This window comes from Procambarus clarkii, chromosome 66 (assembly GCF_040958095.1).
Source record: "Procambarus clarkii isolate CNS0578487 chromosome 66, FALCON_Pclarkii_2.0, whole genome shotgun sequence".
Lineage (NCBI taxonomy): Eukaryota > Metazoa > Arthropoda > Malacostraca > Decapoda > Cambaridae > Procambarus > Procambarus clarkii.
In genome coordinates, this window is record NC_091215.1 from 28023340 (window position 1) to 28039616 (window position 16277).

The 16277-nt window shown below is 48.4% G+C and overlaps 2 protein-coding genes across 8 annotated transcripts in view; one reads left to right on the forward strand and one right to left on the reverse strand.

Moving 5' to 3' along the window:
• Positions 1-16277, reverse strand: part of LOC123769213 (innexin inx2) — a 67019-nt gene that overhangs the window by 50259 nt on the left and 483 nt on the right. Inside the window, exons 1-2 of one of the 6 annotated variants that reach the window (XM_045760238.2) lie at positions 10984-11077; positions 5592-6046 (exon numbers count right to left, since the gene is read on the reverse strand). The exons of 1 other annotated variant lie outside the window; for it this stretch is intronic. The gene's annotated coding sequence lies outside the window, so the exon portion shown is untranslated. Of the gene's footprint in view, positions 1-5591; positions 6447-9445; positions 9517-10983; positions 11078-16277 lie in introns of those variants that run through there. 4 more of the 6 variants (XM_069309979.1, XM_045760240.2, XM_045760244.2 and 1 more) reach the window with 4 other exon arrangements.
• CycE (cyclin E) overlaps positions 1-16277 on the forward strand; it is a 132186-nt gene that overhangs the window by 45637 nt on the left and 70272 nt on the right. For both annotated transcript variants that reach the window (XM_069309975.1, XM_069309976.1), the window contains exon 2: positions 1361-1400. The gene's annotated coding sequence lies outside the window, so the exon portion shown is untranslated. The remainder of the gene's footprint in view (positions 1-1360; positions 1401-16277) is intronic.

Sequence of the window (16277 nt, forward strand, 5' to 3'; positions counted from 1 at the left end):
ACAAACGTCCAGATATTGTATTCGTTGTAGCGAGTTAGACGTTGTATCTAGTGCGTAGCGGAGCGTACGGTCCCCCCGGTCCACTCGTCAGAAGGTCATGAGTGCACGAGTACCCACGGCTCCCAATTTTGTCATTCGTCTTTATTATGCACCACATACCCATCCCCCCCCCCCCAACCGCACGCACAGAACTGAATATTCATCACCAGATAACCTCAAGGGCTCACCAGCCCCTTGATCTTGTGGACAAGATCATGGGCTTCCATATAGCGGCTATCATGGATATCTTCTTAAGGTTATCTTGAGATGATTTCGGGGCTTTAGTGTCCCCGCGGAATCCACAGAATTACGAGTCCTGCGCGCTATCCACCAGGCTACGAGGCCCCTCATCTTGCACTGGTTGAAATTGAAATTGAAATTGAAATAAGTTTATTGAGGTAAAATACACACAAAGGGATGAGGTAGCTCAAGCTATTCTCACCCCGCACTGCTTGATCAACACTGCTGGGAGGCTTATTGAACCGGCCATAGAAGCTTAGTGACCAAGCTGCAAGATTACTATACATCTAACCGCAGTCCCAAGCACTTGGGTCGGACGGTAGAGCGACAGTTTCGCTTCATGCAGGTCGGCGTTCAATCCCCGACCGTCCACAAGTGGCTGGGTATCATTCCTTCCCCCCGTCCTATCCCAAATCCTTATCCTGACCCCCTTCCCAGTGCTATATAGTTGTAATGGCTTGGCGCTTTCCCCCCTGATAGTTCCCTTCCCTTCCGGCTTTACAGTAAACTCTTAGTGTGTATTGAACGAGAAGCGGGCATACCACTTCCTGTATATACTCCTTCAAAGTTGTATTTCGTAGGATCAAGTATATTTCACAATATTGACTCCCTTTAATAAAAGGCTTTATATACAACCCACTATAACAGAAAGGTTTATATACCACCCACTATAACATGATTGTGTATATACCACTCACCACTCACTATAAATTAAATTGGGAAACTTATTAAAAAATACATTATTTAATACATCTATATTTATATACGATTATAGGTGCATGGAATAACCATATACCTATACTACAATTATAACGCCAATATAATTAACAGCTTCACTGGCATTATACGTTATATGAAGGAGTTAATTTAAAAAAATAAGTGTTAATGACATCTGCGTCAGTATATACTTGAAGGTAATTCATATCTTGGACTGTATTGCGTCATTCAAGAGGGTAATTAAGTTACCCGCCTCATATTAAGTATACGATTAGCTTCACAGTGTATATATGTTAATATACACAAACATTTGGTATGTTTTTCAGTATACATGTCTTTATTCTATCTCTGGATTTCTTTTCAGATGTATGGGAAGACGCTGACCTGTCCACGGACGTTACCAGGTAAGGAATGTGTTTACAGTCTCCGTGGTGTAGTGGTAAGACACTCGCCTGGCGTTCCGCGAGCGCTATGTCATGGGTTCGTATCCTGGCCGGGGAGGATTTACTGGGCGCAATTCCTTAACTGTAGCCTCTGTTTAACGCAACAGTAAAATGTGTACTTGGATGAAAAAACGATTCTTCGCGGCAGGGGATCGTATTCCAGGGACCATAGGATTAAGGACTTGCCCGAAACGCTACGCGTACTAATGGCTGTACAAGAATGTAACAACTCTTGTATATATCTCAAAAAAAAAAAAAAACGTGTAGCCCGTTGGCGGGCACTAAAGTTTTGGCGGGAAACCCCGGCGTTATCACGTGATCTGGCGGCGGAGTATTTCCTGGGAATAAATGAGGGAAACTTGTGACGTATTGGTCGACACACTTGCGTTGGGGTGTGACGTCACGGTCGACACCAGGACAACGCGTTCCGATGTGATGGTCGACATGCTGCGTTCCGACGTCACGATCAGCGTATAGGGACACCGCGGTGTGACGTCACGGTCGATTCAAGGGGCGTCGCGGTGTGACGTCATGGTTGAAACAAAGACACCGCGATGTGACGTCACGGTCGACACTGAGACGCCGCGATGTGACGTCACGGTCGACTCAGAGGCGCCGCGATGTGACGTCATCTAGCCACTTTCCCGCCTTTTTTATGGCGCGACTGAGGAAGCTGACGCCTTCGGCTTCTTGCGTAAATTGAGTGCTGATTCAGGGCTGATTCATATTATTTATTATATTAAAATGTTAAAATATCAAGTTGTTATTGTGTTTACATAATGATTATTTCTTAGAAGTGCAAAATTCTTTAAATATAGTTAGCGGTATATTAGTGTTTCCTCTTAGTGATCCCTTACACAACAGGAAGTCTCTGTTTCTATGTCTTGTCCCTATGTCTGTTTGTGTGTCTTCTTTCTATGTACCTGTTTCTTCACAGGTAACGGTAGCCACCTGCCACAGGTAACGGTATAGCCACCTTGCCACAGGTAACGGTATAGCCACCTGCCACAGGTAACGGTATAGCCACCTGCCACAGGTAACGGTATAGCCACCTGCCACAGGTAACGGTATAGCCACCTGCCACAGGTAACGGTATAGCCACCTGCCACAGGTAACGGTATAGCCACCTGCCACAGGTAACGGTATAGCCACCTGCCACAGGTAACGGTATAGCCACCTGCCACAGGTAACGGTATAGCCACCTGCCACAGGTAACGGTATAGCCACCTGCCACAGGTAACGGTATAGCCACCTGCCACAGGTAACGGTATAGCCACCTGCCACAGGTAACGGTATTGCCACAGGTAACGGTATAGCCACCTGCCACAGGTAACGGTATAGCCACCCGCCACAGGTAACGATAGCCCAACCTGATCCTGGCAACCACAGTATCGCACTCCCTAGTTAACGTTTTGCACTACCCATATGAATAGGTGTCGGAAATCGAAGCTTTTTATACATTGGATGTATACACAAAATGTATACATTAATGTATACATTTTATACATTATACATATCTTTAAGACCTTCCATGATATCATATTCAGTATAAGACAGAGTAAGAACACGCTTCTTGCAAAGAATATGCCACAGCTGCCAAGCATAGCCTCAACATATTCATTATCTTGCGTGTTTATATTCCATGAAACTGAGCTTAGAACTCTTTATGTATAATAATTCCATTTACGCTGCCACACTTGCGGCTTCCAATCGTGGCGCGCCAGTACATCCAATCATGACTACACAGTCGTCGGTGTATTCAGCACGCGAGAATGGCGTCCTCTGGGGTGTGTGGAGGCATCTGTATGCGACTCGATGCGTAGCAGTTTTGCATACGTGGCTACATTTTCAGTGCTTCATTATCGATGCAACGCTACAGCCGTTGTCCGTAAGAGACATCGTGACCTTGGGTTAGCTGGGTGGTTCCTCAGTAGGAACTAGGTAACAGTGGGGTGGAAGGAACGTTTGATGCTCCCTGTGGTTCCTGGTTCTTCAGTAGCAACTTGGCAACAGTGTGGTGGAGGGAACGTTTGAAGCTCCCTGTGGTTCCACTCATCTAGTTGTGCTTGCGGGGGTTGAGCTCTGGCTCTTTGGTCCCGCCTCTCAACTGTCAAATCAACTGGTGTACAGGTTCCTGTGTGTACCTATGTTCTGTTGTGCTCTTCTAAGTATAGTTACAGACAACATCGACTTGGAGATGGTAATTAATATAATTTCCAATAGAACTAAAACACCTAACCTAATCTATCCTAAGATTATCTGTACACAAAATTCTAATCAATGTTAGGCGATGAGTCACAATAACGTGGCTGAAGTACAATCGACTTGAGATTCAGGACGGACCGAAACGTCGTCGTCCCTTCAATTTCTAGTGTGTGGTCTGGTCAACATAATCAATGTTAATTTATATTTGAGAAAATGTGGTTTTTAGTGGTGTTAAAATTGACGAATGAGGCTTTTGGGCTCCACAGCCCGAAAGCTCTGTGACATTCCCTCCCCAACGTCTCATCCCAAATTCTTATCCTGACCCCTACCCAGTGCTATATAAGAACATAAGAACAAAGGTAACTGCAGAAGGCCTATTGGCCCACACGAGGCAGCTCCTATCTATAACCACCCAATCCCGCTCATATACTTGTCCAACCCGCGCTTGAAACAAGCGCATATAGTCGTAATGACTTGACGCTTTCCCCAGTTACAGCTCCGCTCCTGAGCCAGATAAGTTCACTACGGGCTCACCATAGCCCGTGCTACTTGGAACTTTTTTGTTCCCAGTAACTGAATCTATAACAACAACAACAACAATGCTTTCCCCTCTGATAGTTCCCTCCCTTTCCCCTCTGTAACATGTTCCGTAGTTTGAAGCATGTCCTGTGAGGGGAAGTTGAGCAGTTGATTGATTGATTGATGAAGATTAAGCCAGCCAAAAGGTGGCACGGGCATGAATAGCCCGTAAGTGGTGGCCCTTTTGAGCCATTACCAGTATCAAGAGCTGATACTGGAGATCTGTGGAGGTGCGACTGCACCCTGCGTGACGGAAGATGTCTCCCTTGGTGTGATTCAGTTAAAGGAAGTGTTTCATATTAAGTTGACCAGACCACACACTAGAAAGTGAAGGGACGACGACGTTTCGGTCCGCCCTGGACCATTCTCAAGTCGATTGTGTCTCATGTCGATCCTTTAATATTTCCGGGAGTTGAGCAGAGTAGACTGGTGGACCAAGCAAGTGCACGCCAGATGGTGGACAATGATGACCAGACCACACACTAGAAATTGAAGAGACGACGACGTTTCGGTCCGTCCTGGACCATTCTCAAGTCGATTGTGAATCGACTTGAGAATGATCCAGGACGGACCGAAACGTCGTCGTCCCTTCACTTTCTAGTGTGTGGTCTGGTCATCATACTTCAGCCACGTTATTGTGACTCCTCGCCTGCATATGGTGGACAATTTCAGTGGACAATTACAGAAATATCAGAAAGAACAAAGAAAAAGGTGATAAAGAGACATGATTGATTTAAAAAGGTGATACAAAAGTGTGTGGACACGTAAGAGCTGAAGCACTAGAAGGTATAAGAGACAGTGAAATATGGTGACTGACAATGAATAATGAAAAAAACAGTGACATATGGAATGAAGGCGACGCAGACAGTGAAGCTCAAGTTGTGTCTATTGGTCACCAGTGATTTGTCACAGTGCCAGAGAAATTGAAATTGAAATAAGTTTATTGAGGTAAAATACACACAAAGGGATGAGGTAGCTCAAGCTATTCTCACCCCGTTCAGTACATCGTGTTAATACATACATATAAACACATCACAAACAATAAACATATTACCAAACATTCTGAGAGATAAACATATACATTTCCTACCAGAGAAATGTATAGGTATATTAAATAGTCAGTATCTTTAATGCCTTCTTATCTGGGACTTAAAGTGATAGTTATTCTACTTATTAAGTAGATTAAGAATACTACTTATTCCCAGATTAAGGCAGTGTCTGGGATGCTCTCAGACGCAGGTTCGAATCCTCATCACGGCCCCTGGTGGATTTGTTCATAGTTATTCTAGCGCCTGTGAAGACATGTATACACAAAACCTTCATACAAAACTGATCTAAAATACAGCATACAGCATACACGGTACTCACCCAAGATGCCGCGATTGATGATAACTTGACTCTCCACTACCACAGCATTGATATCCGATTGATGAGTTGAGTTCGACCATCAACAGGCGACTGATGACTTGTTGTGAGCACTAGAACACCATCCACACTACCACCAACCACGGGGCTTCAGGGCTACCACCAACCACGGGGCTTCAGGGGATACATTATTTGAAGAATTCAGCCGGTCTGGGTGACCTCACTTTATCTAGAATTCTGTGATGTCTCGAAGGTGGCAGAAGTAATGTTGCTCCCCTTATCAGTTGCAATGTTTCTTCACCGGAGAGTCACTATGTTTTTAAGATCTTATCATACAGCGTAACTCTATTTTCACTTTAATTTCTTGCAATTATCTATTGAATAGTTCTTAGTGTATTCGATCATTTATGTAGGCGCGTTATTTTTGATTTGGATCATCAAACTGATGATTTCACTCACTGTGATGGATGGAGTTGGATATTCAGACGGGGATTTAGTTTAGTATCTAGGTATACAAGGCGTTTGGTAAATGGTATCTTACCTTGGAGTATTTCCGGGGCTTAGCGTCCCCGCGGCCCGGTCGTCGACCAGGCCTCCTCGTTGCAGGACTGGTCAACTAGGCTGTTTGACGCGGCTGCTCGCAGCCTGACGTATGAATCACAGCCTGGTTGATTACGTTGATCAGGTCAGATCAGGTATCTGATCACCTGTTGCCTACTCCAGGTGCTTCTCTGTGGTCACTTTAAGTACCTCAACCAGTGAGTAATGCACATACGTTACCTTGAGGTTACCTTGAGGTGCTTCCGGGGCTTAGTGTCCCCGCGGCCCGGTCGTCGACCAGGCCTCCTCCCAATATTTATAATATAACATTATATAAGTTCTTCTGGTATAGCTCAATACTAGAATCTTGAGGTTATCTTGAGATGATTTCGGGGCTTTAGTGTCCCCGCGGCCCGGTCCTCGACCAGGCCTCCACCCCCAGGAAGCAGCCCGTGACAGCTGACCAACACCCAGGTACCTATTTTACTGCTAGGTAACAGGAGCATAGGGTGAAAGAAACTCTGCCCACTGTTTCTCGCCGACGCCCGGGATCGAACCCGGGACCACAGGATCACAAGTCCAGCGTGCTGTCCGCTCGGCCGACCGGCTCTCCAAGAATAACTATAACTAAAAGAGGGAATCGGTGTAGATTCAGTAGATGTAGATTCAGTAGATGAGACACAACATAATCCCTAACACACACAGAAATCACAACAGCCTGATGCATCAAATGAACAAATTATTTGTTCATTTGGATACATAATCCCTGTGTGTCACACAGGGATACATAATCTCGGCCGAGCGGACAGCACGCTGGACTTGTGATCCTGTGGTCCTGGGTTCGATCCCAGGCGCCGGCGAGAAACAATGGGCAGAGTTTCTTTCACCCTATGCCCCTGTTACCTAGCAGTAAATAGGTACCTGGGTGTTAGTCAGCTGTCACGGGCTGCTTCCTGGGGGGTGGAGGCCTGGTCGAGGACCGGGCCGCGGGGACACTAAAGCCCCGAAATCATCTCAAGATAACCTCAAGATATCCCTGTGTGTCGCCAAGGGTTAAGGCCCGTCTGGCCTTAACCCCCCCCCCCCCCCCACTCCACTAATGACGCCACCATAAGCCTCAATCAATTACACGAACGTGATTGACAGGCGCGGCAGAAGAGGCAACCCGTTCTCGCAAATTCGTAAAGTCAATATTGACTTATTAACTACGTGCATAGGTGATATACTAAACATAATAGATACCCTTAAAAAGATTCATAGAAAACACCGACCTTACCTAACCTTGTTAGTATCTTAAGATAAGCATCTTATTGCTTCGTAATTACAATTATTACTTAACCTATACCTATTATAGGTATAGGTCAAGAGACACTATGATAGATGACCACTGACATAATATCAATAGTTAAAACTGATGGAAATGGAATGGATAGACAAGAAAGACGAGGCAATAGAGAGGAACACTCTTTGAACTCATAGAGTGAGTACTCTTTGAGTATTCACTCAAAGTACTCAAAGAAAACACGACTTTCCACCTCTGAACAAATCCCAAATTTTCTGAGTGGGAGGGATACAAACTCACTGGGTCTCGTGGATATATTAACCACTCGTAGGATGTGCAATATAGTGCATATATGTGCACTAAAGTGCGTGTAGAGTGTATTCACCTAGTTGTATTCACCTAGTTGTGTTTGCGGGGGTTGAGCTTTGCTCTTTCGGTCCGCCTCTCAACTGTCAATCAACTGTTTACTAACTACTTTTTTTCACACCACACACACACACACACACACACACACACACACACACACACACACACACACACACACACACACACACACACACACACACACACACACACATACCAGGAAGCAGCCCGTGACAGTTGACTAACTCCCAGGTACCAATTTACTCCATGTGCGTGTACATGTGTGTGTGTGTGTGTGTGTGTGTGTGTGTGTGTGTGTGTGTGTGTGTGTGTGTGTGTGTGTGTGTGTGTGTGTGTGTGTGTGTGTGTGTGTGTACTCACCTAATTGTACTCACCTAATTGTGCTTGCGGGGGTTGAGCTCTGGCTCTTTGGTCCCGCCTCTCAACCGTCAATCAGCAGGTGTACAGGTTCCTGAGCCTACTGGGCTCTATCATATCTACATTTAAAACTGTGTATGGAGTCAGCCTCCACCACATCACTGCCTAATGCATTCCATTTACTAACTACCCTGACACTAAAAAAGTTCTTTCTAATGTCTCTGTGGCTCATTTGGGCACTCAGCTTCCACCTGTGTCCCCTTGTTCGTTCCTTGTTCGTTCGTTCGTTCGTTCCTTGTTCGTTCCCCTTGTGTGTGTGTGTGTGTGTGTGTGTGTGTGTGTGTGTGTGTGTGTGTGTGTGTGTGTGTGTGTGTGTGCGTGTGTGTGTGTGTGTGTGTGTGTGTGTGTGTGTGTGTGTGTGTGTGTGTGTGTGTGTGCACTCTGTTATAAGCTGTCAAATCATGAGGAACCGTAATAAATGTGTGCTATCGCAAACCTGTTCATGAGGCGCTGTTCACCTTATTGTTATTTATGTTCTACACACAAATGTTCAAACAACTGGCGGGTTACGCACTCATAATTCAAACACTTGCACATATACACACACACACACACGCACGCGCACACACACGCACACACACATTCCCTATTCTCAGAGGAATTGATAGGGTAGATAAAGACAGGCTATTTAACCCAAGGGGAACACGCACAAGGGGACACAGGTGGAAACTGAGCGCCCAAATGAGCCACATAGATATTAGAAAGAACTTTTTCAGCGTCAGAGTAGTTAGTAAAATGGAATGCATTAGGCAGTGATGTGGTGGAGGCTGACTCCATACACAGTTTCAAATGTAGATATGACAGAGCCCAGTAGGCTCAGGAACTTGTACATCAGTTGATTGACAGTTGAGAGGCGGGACCAAAGAGCCAGAGCTCAACCCCTGCAAGCACAATTAAGTGAGTATACTACGAGTACCTACAAAGACACTACCACTCTGGTCTACAAGGACCAAGTGCTCATCCTCGTAGTTTCTGATCAACATTTTCAGGAACGTTTGGCTGGAACTCTAACGAAGAGACACCGAGAGAGGCGTTGAGGAATCACCCAGGGAGGAAGACAGCGTAACGGGAGTCTTTCGACCCAATAAGCACCGCGTCATTCCCTCCCTCGCGTTGGCCTGCGATTAAGACCAATTTCCCAACCGATCAGGACGCGAATTGCCCCTCAGAGGTGAGGTTCAAGGTGTTGCATAGCCCCGACTTGTGGTTCGCATCACTATACACACACACATACACTAGTGATGAGAGAGGCCCGAGCCAACACATACGCACACACACACCCCAGGTACTGAACTGGAGAGTTACCTCAGCAAACATGTGTGAGTGTGTGTGCGCGCGGGGCGAGGGGGTGTGTGTGTGCAGGTGTAGTAGTAGAGCAGCAGGTGTTCGGACACCTGCCTCGGGGGGAGTCTTCTAGTTACTCACCTGAGGGTTATCTCCTTTATTTATTTGATCCTGGGAAAGATATTCCTCCGCGTGGCGACCAATCAAAACAAACCAGGGGCCAGATTCACGAAAGCACTTACGAACCTGTACATCTTTTCACAATCTTTGGCGGCTTTGTTTACAATTATTAAACAGTTAATTATCTCCGAAGCACCAGGAGGCTGTTTATAACAATAACAACAGTTGATTGGGAAGTTTTCATGTTTTTAAGCTGTATAATAAATGTAACCAAAGCCGTCAAAGATTGAGGAAAGTTGTACACGTTCGTAAGTGCTTGCGTAAGTGCCTTCGTGAATCTGGCCCCAGATTCGCTAACTCATTCCGGTAGGGGGAGAGAGAATCGCTGTGGCACCCTGGGGTATGCCAGCTTGCTTCCTGGTGCCTCCTACCCCAGCAGGGGTCTTCCAGGGCCTATACAACCCCAGCATGAGCCTCCCAGGGCTTACAGAACCCCAGCAGGAGCCTCTCAGAGCCAATAGAACCCCAGCACGAGCCTCCCAGACCCTATAGAACCCCAGCAGGAGCCTCCCAGAGCCAATAGAACCCCAGCACGAGCCTCCCAGGCCCTATAGAACCCCAGCAGGAGCCTCCCAGAGCCAATAGAACCCCAGCACGAGCCTCCCAGATCCAATAGAACCCCAGCATGAGCCTCCAGAGCCAATAGAACCCCAGCACGAGCCTCCCAGTGCCTATACAACCCCAGCAGGAGCCTCCCAGAGCCAATAGAACCCCAGCAGGAGCCTCCCAGAGCCAATAGAACCCCAGCACGAGCCTCCCAGAGCCAATAGAACCCCAGCACGAGCCTCCCAGAGCCAATAGAACCCCAGCACGAGCCTCCCAGGGCCTATACAACCCCAGCAGGAGCTTCCCAGAGCCAATAGAACCCCAGCAGGGGCCTCCCAGAGCCAATAGAACCCCAGCACGAGCCTCCCAGAGCCAATAGAACCCCAGCAGGGGCCTCCCAGGCCCTATAGAACTCCAGCAGGGGCCTCCCAGGCCCTATAGAACCCCAGCAGGGGCCTCCCAGACCCTATAGAACCCCAGCAGGAACCTCACTTCTCGGAGGCCTGTGACACCGGCAGTTATCCGACCACCGAAAATTAGCGACAGAGAATGGGGCGTTGCGTCATGCGCGCGGAGCACCTCCTCGCGCGCGCCGTGGCGTGACGCCGCCTCCACACTGCACTCAACCACGTGTTTAGATGCACATGTTTATACACATGTTGGTCGCCATATGTATCGCAATATGTCACGGTCACGTGGGTCTATCACTCGCGGGAAGAAGGCTTCGGGAGATGGGAAGGAGCACTTGAGGAATATATATACCGTGGTGGATGCGTCGGGCGGACGGGCGGGCTGCCGGCGCACTGCGCAAAGGACAGACTCGATCCTCACAGACTGCGGCATGCACTGATGGCTTCCGCTAAACCCGACCTCCACCACAAAATACTCGCACACACACACACACACACACACACACACACACACACACACACACACACACACACACACACACACACACACACACACACACACACATACACATTAGGCAGTGATGTGGTGGAGGCTGACTCCATACACAGTTTCAAGTGTAGATATGATAGAGCCCAGTAGGCTCAGGAATCTGTACACCTGTTGATTGACGGTTGAGAGGCGGGACCAAAGAGCCAGAGCTTAACCCCCGCAAGCACAACTAGGTGAGTAAACACACACACACACACACACTCAGGAATATATGTAGTAGATATAATAGGGAAAAATAGATTGGTTAGAAAGGCGGGGTCCAAGAGCTAATACCTCGATTCTGCAGACACAAATAGTAAACACACACACACACACACACACACACACACACACACACACACACACACACACACACCCACACACACCCACACACACACACACACACACACACCCACACACACACACACACACCCACACACACACACACACACACACACACACACACACACACACACACCCACACACACCCACACACACACACACACACACACACACACCCACACACACACACACACACACCCACACACACACCCACACCCACACCCACACACACACACACACACACACACACACACACACCCACACACACACCCACACACACACCCACACACACACCCACACACACACACACACACACACACACACACACCCACACATACACCCACACACACACACACACACACACACACACACACACACACACACACACACACACACACACACACACACACACACACACACACACACACACACACACACCCACACACACACACACACACACACACACACACACACACACACACACACACACACACGGGAGAAGATCTGCGGTACATGATGAAAGGAAAGATTCTTTTATCATAAAAAGGAGAAAAACCTGAGAGTAGACTTAAGCCCAAATCACAATGTGAGAAGCACACATTAGCAACACAACACCACCAGCAGCGTGTTGTGGCCCAACAACCTCCGTTTATCCTTCAGAAACATCACAGTCCCGCTCCTGTGCCAGGTAAGTCCACTACGGGCTCACCATATCCCGTGCTACTTGCAACTTTTGGTTCCCAGTGGCTGAATCTTAAACAACAACAACAGTCTTCAGAAACTTGGACAAAGGACCCTACCAAAGTCCTATACACATCCAAGGTAAGTCCAACTTATTTAACTTAAAGTCCAACAAATAATACATCGCATTTTGAAATAAAAAAAAAATCCCCAAACGGCCGAAATATGATGTACTATTATAAATCATAGCGGTTCGCAAATTTGTCGGACTGTCACGTTTTCTATTCGTGAGTCCTCAGTCAGGTTAGGTTCGGGTTAGGTGCGTGGAGAGGACGGGCTGCCGGAACACGCGGCCCCGGCATGGAACCCTTACCCGGGACAATGAAAACCAAGAAAAAATGCAAAGATACAGAGCGCTGTGGACTCGCAAGGCTCCTGACTCGGTCACCACGACAGGACAGAAGCGCATTGGCATCCTTTTCTTTCACCTGATGTTTCTGTTCACCTAGTAAACAGGTTCCTGGAAGCTAGACAGCTATCGTGGGTTAACACCAGTAAGTGAGAACAGGTGACGAACAGGGCGGTTGTAAACATCAATTACCTTCAGGCAATCGCAGTACTGTACACCACCTACGTGAGACTAGTCCTTGAGAGTGCAGTCACCACTCGGTACACTCAATACTCAGCCAGCACTACACTCAACACAGGACACCAAGCCTGGCGCACTTCCCAGGCCAACATTGCTCGGTCTACCGGTTTCCGGTTCAGTCAGTGACTTACGATTGCAATGACCTTTGTGGTGACCGTACTGGGGTCTGGGGTGACGGTCCTGGGGTCTGTGGTGACGGTCCTGGGGTCTGTGGTGACCGTACTGGGGTCTGGTGACCCCAGCACCAGGGTGACGGTCCTGGGGTGTGTGGTGACGGTCCTGGGGTCTGGGGTCACGGTCCTAGGGTCTGGGGCCACGGTCCTGGGGTCTGGGGTCACGGTCCTGGGGTCTGTGGTCACGGTCCTGGGGTCTGGGGTCACGGTCCTGGGGTCTGTGGTGACGGTCCTGGGGTCTGTGGTGACGGTCCTGGGGTCTGTGGTGATCGTACTGGGGTCTGGGGTCACCGTCCTGGGGTCTGTTCGACCTTGGGTCTACCACTCGGCTTCATATATTTAAAGTTTTTGTTCCGTGTGAATCTGACGTAACTGCCACCCTGTGTGTGTGTGTACTCACCTAATTGTACTCACCTAATTGTGCTTGCGGGGGTTGAGCTCTGGCTCTTTGGTCCTGCCTCTCAACCGTCAATCAACTGGTGTACAGATTCCTGAGCCTATTGGGCTCTATCATATCTACATTTGAAACTGTGTGTGTGTGTGTGTGTGTGTGTGTGTGTGTGTGTGTGTGTGTGTGTGTGTGTGTGTGTGTGTGTGTGTGTGTGTGTGTGTGTGTGTGTGTGTGAAAAGTAACACAAAAAATGGGAAACTCTATGATAAACTGTCGATTATATATATATTTGTGAGTTTAACGATACCTGATCAACCAGGCTGTGACTCATACGTCAGGCTGCGAGCAGCCGCGTCTAACAGCCTGGTTGATCAGTCCAGCAACCAGGAGGCCTGGTCGACGACCGGGCCGCGGGGACACTAAGCCCCGGAAGCACCTCAAGGTAGCCTCAAGGTAGGTAACGAGCCATTGGTTGTGCCTCTAATTTTGTGAAGGTTTCCATTGAATTTCTGGCCAAAGTTTGGCCTTGGTTTCCGATGCCCGTGGCCGGAAACATGAGTAAGAGGTGTCAAAGACCTTTCGAGCGATCATTTGGCGCGATAATACGACCACTTCAGTACACGTCCTTCCGCTGAAGCGGGTTATACTGGCCTTTGTATATATGGCACTGAAATCTGTTCTTTGAGCACCGCTCCTGTGCCAGGTAAGTCCACTACGGGCTCACCATAGCCCGTGCTACTTGGAACGTGTTCCGAGTAGCTGAATCTATAACAACAACAACATTACTGTTCTCACGTACAACGGGAGATATACAACAATAACTTGATCAAAATAAAAGGTTTATAAACAAACTTGGCTGATCAGATAGTAAAAAAAATACTAAAAACAAATCAAGACAATTTGTTTTGTGTGAGTTATCGAGGTGTGACATCAATGTTCCCAACACGTGGCCCTTGGGAACGCCATCTTTGACTTGAAGCCAGGAGGCCTGGTCGACGACCGGGCCGCGGGGACACTAAGACCCGGAAACACCTTGAACACAAGAAGAACATAAGAACAAAGGTAACGGCAGAAGGTCTGTTGGCCCATACGAGGCAGCTCCTATCTATAACCACCCAATCCCACTCATATACATGTCCAACCCGCGCTTGAAACAATCGAGGGACCCAGGTCCCTCGATTGTTTGTAGGAGTCGGTCGGCCGAGCGAGCAGCACACTGCACTTGTGATCCTGTGGTCCCGGGGTCGATCCCGGACGCCGGCGAGAAACAATGGCCAGAGTTTCTTTCACTCTATGCCCCTGTCACCTAGCAGTAAAATAGGTACCTGGGTGTTAGTCAGCTGTCACGGGCTGCTTCCTGGGGGTGGAGGCCTGGTCGAGGACCGGGCCGCGGGGACACTAAAGCCCCTAAATCATCTCAAGATAACCAAGATAACCCCACCTCCACCACGTTACGCGGTAATTAGTTCCACAAATCAACAACCCTTAAGGCTTAGGTAAGGTAACCGTATGTATCAGGAGCGTGAGTCGTGTTGCTGCACTTCTGTGATTGGTGAAGGTAGCAGTGATTAGGAGGAATGACTGGGGAGGGGGGGGGGGGGAGGGAGTGACAGAATGAAGGTAGGGAGGGTGAGAGTGAATGGTAGTAGTGGGTAAATGGGCAGCCGGCGGCGCGCAGCTGTATAGGGGAGGGGCTGCTTCCCCTATCGTAACATCTGTCACGTGCTGTGTAGGAATCATTGTTATGTCCGGAACAGGGCACGTGATCCGGATTCCAACACCTGCAGGTCGAACCCTGTCCCCCCCCCCTCCCTCTCACCACCACTGCCACCAGCCCCCCTACCACCACCACCAACCCCTCAACCACCAACCCCCCACCACCACAACCAGCCTCCTACCACCACCAGCCAACAGCCTAGTGGACCAAACTGTCACAAGTCAAGCCTGGCCTCGGGCCGGGCTTGGGAAGTAGAAGAACTCCCAGAACCCCATCAACCAGGTATCAACCAGGTACCACCACCACCAAACCCCCAACCACCAGTCCTGGTTATCTTGAGATATCTTGAGATAATTTCGGGGCTTTTTAGTGTCCCCGCGGCCCGGTCCTCGACCAGGCCTCCACCCCCAGGAAGCAGCCCGTGACAGCTGACTAACACCCAGGTACCTATTTTACTGCTAGGTAACAGGGGCATAGGGTGAAAGAAACTCTGCCCATTGTTTCTCGCCGGCGCCTGGGATCGAACCCAGAACCACAGGATCACAAGTCCAGCGTGCTGTCCGCTCGGCCGACCGGCTCCCCTCCTGCCCGTTTTGTAAGCTCATAGTGTGTGATACTATACTATATTGAACCTTAACGCCAGTGATTCGTTCATGGAGAGTAGCGGTTGAGGTTGCTCGCATGCAATGCCTTTTTTGACGATCTTTTCCGAGTTAATATGAGTAGTATTAGGTCAGTTAATGGCCACTACGGTAGTGTTCTGAAATGTGTCCGCTATTCCTTTCCCGGTGTTCGTATCCCAGCTCTCCTTGAACCGTGTCATTTGCTATATTCGGATGTTCGGATCTTTTGATTTATTTCATACCACAGCAGTTTAACACGAGCTTATAACCCTGAAAAACTATGTGTGAGAGAGAGAGAGAGAGAGAGAGAGAGAGAGAGAGAGAGAGAGAGAGAGATGAGAGGAGAGAGCGGGGGGGGGGGTAAGGTGACCGTTCTCTGAGGCAGGTTTTGGTCTCTGGAATCTTGCCACACCTGTCATGTCTCAACACTCACCCACACTTACCACACCTGTTGTGTCTCAACACTCACCCACACCTGTCGTGAGCGTTGAGGGAGGTTAACATTCTTATCCACGTATTCTCCACTGTATATGTATCATAC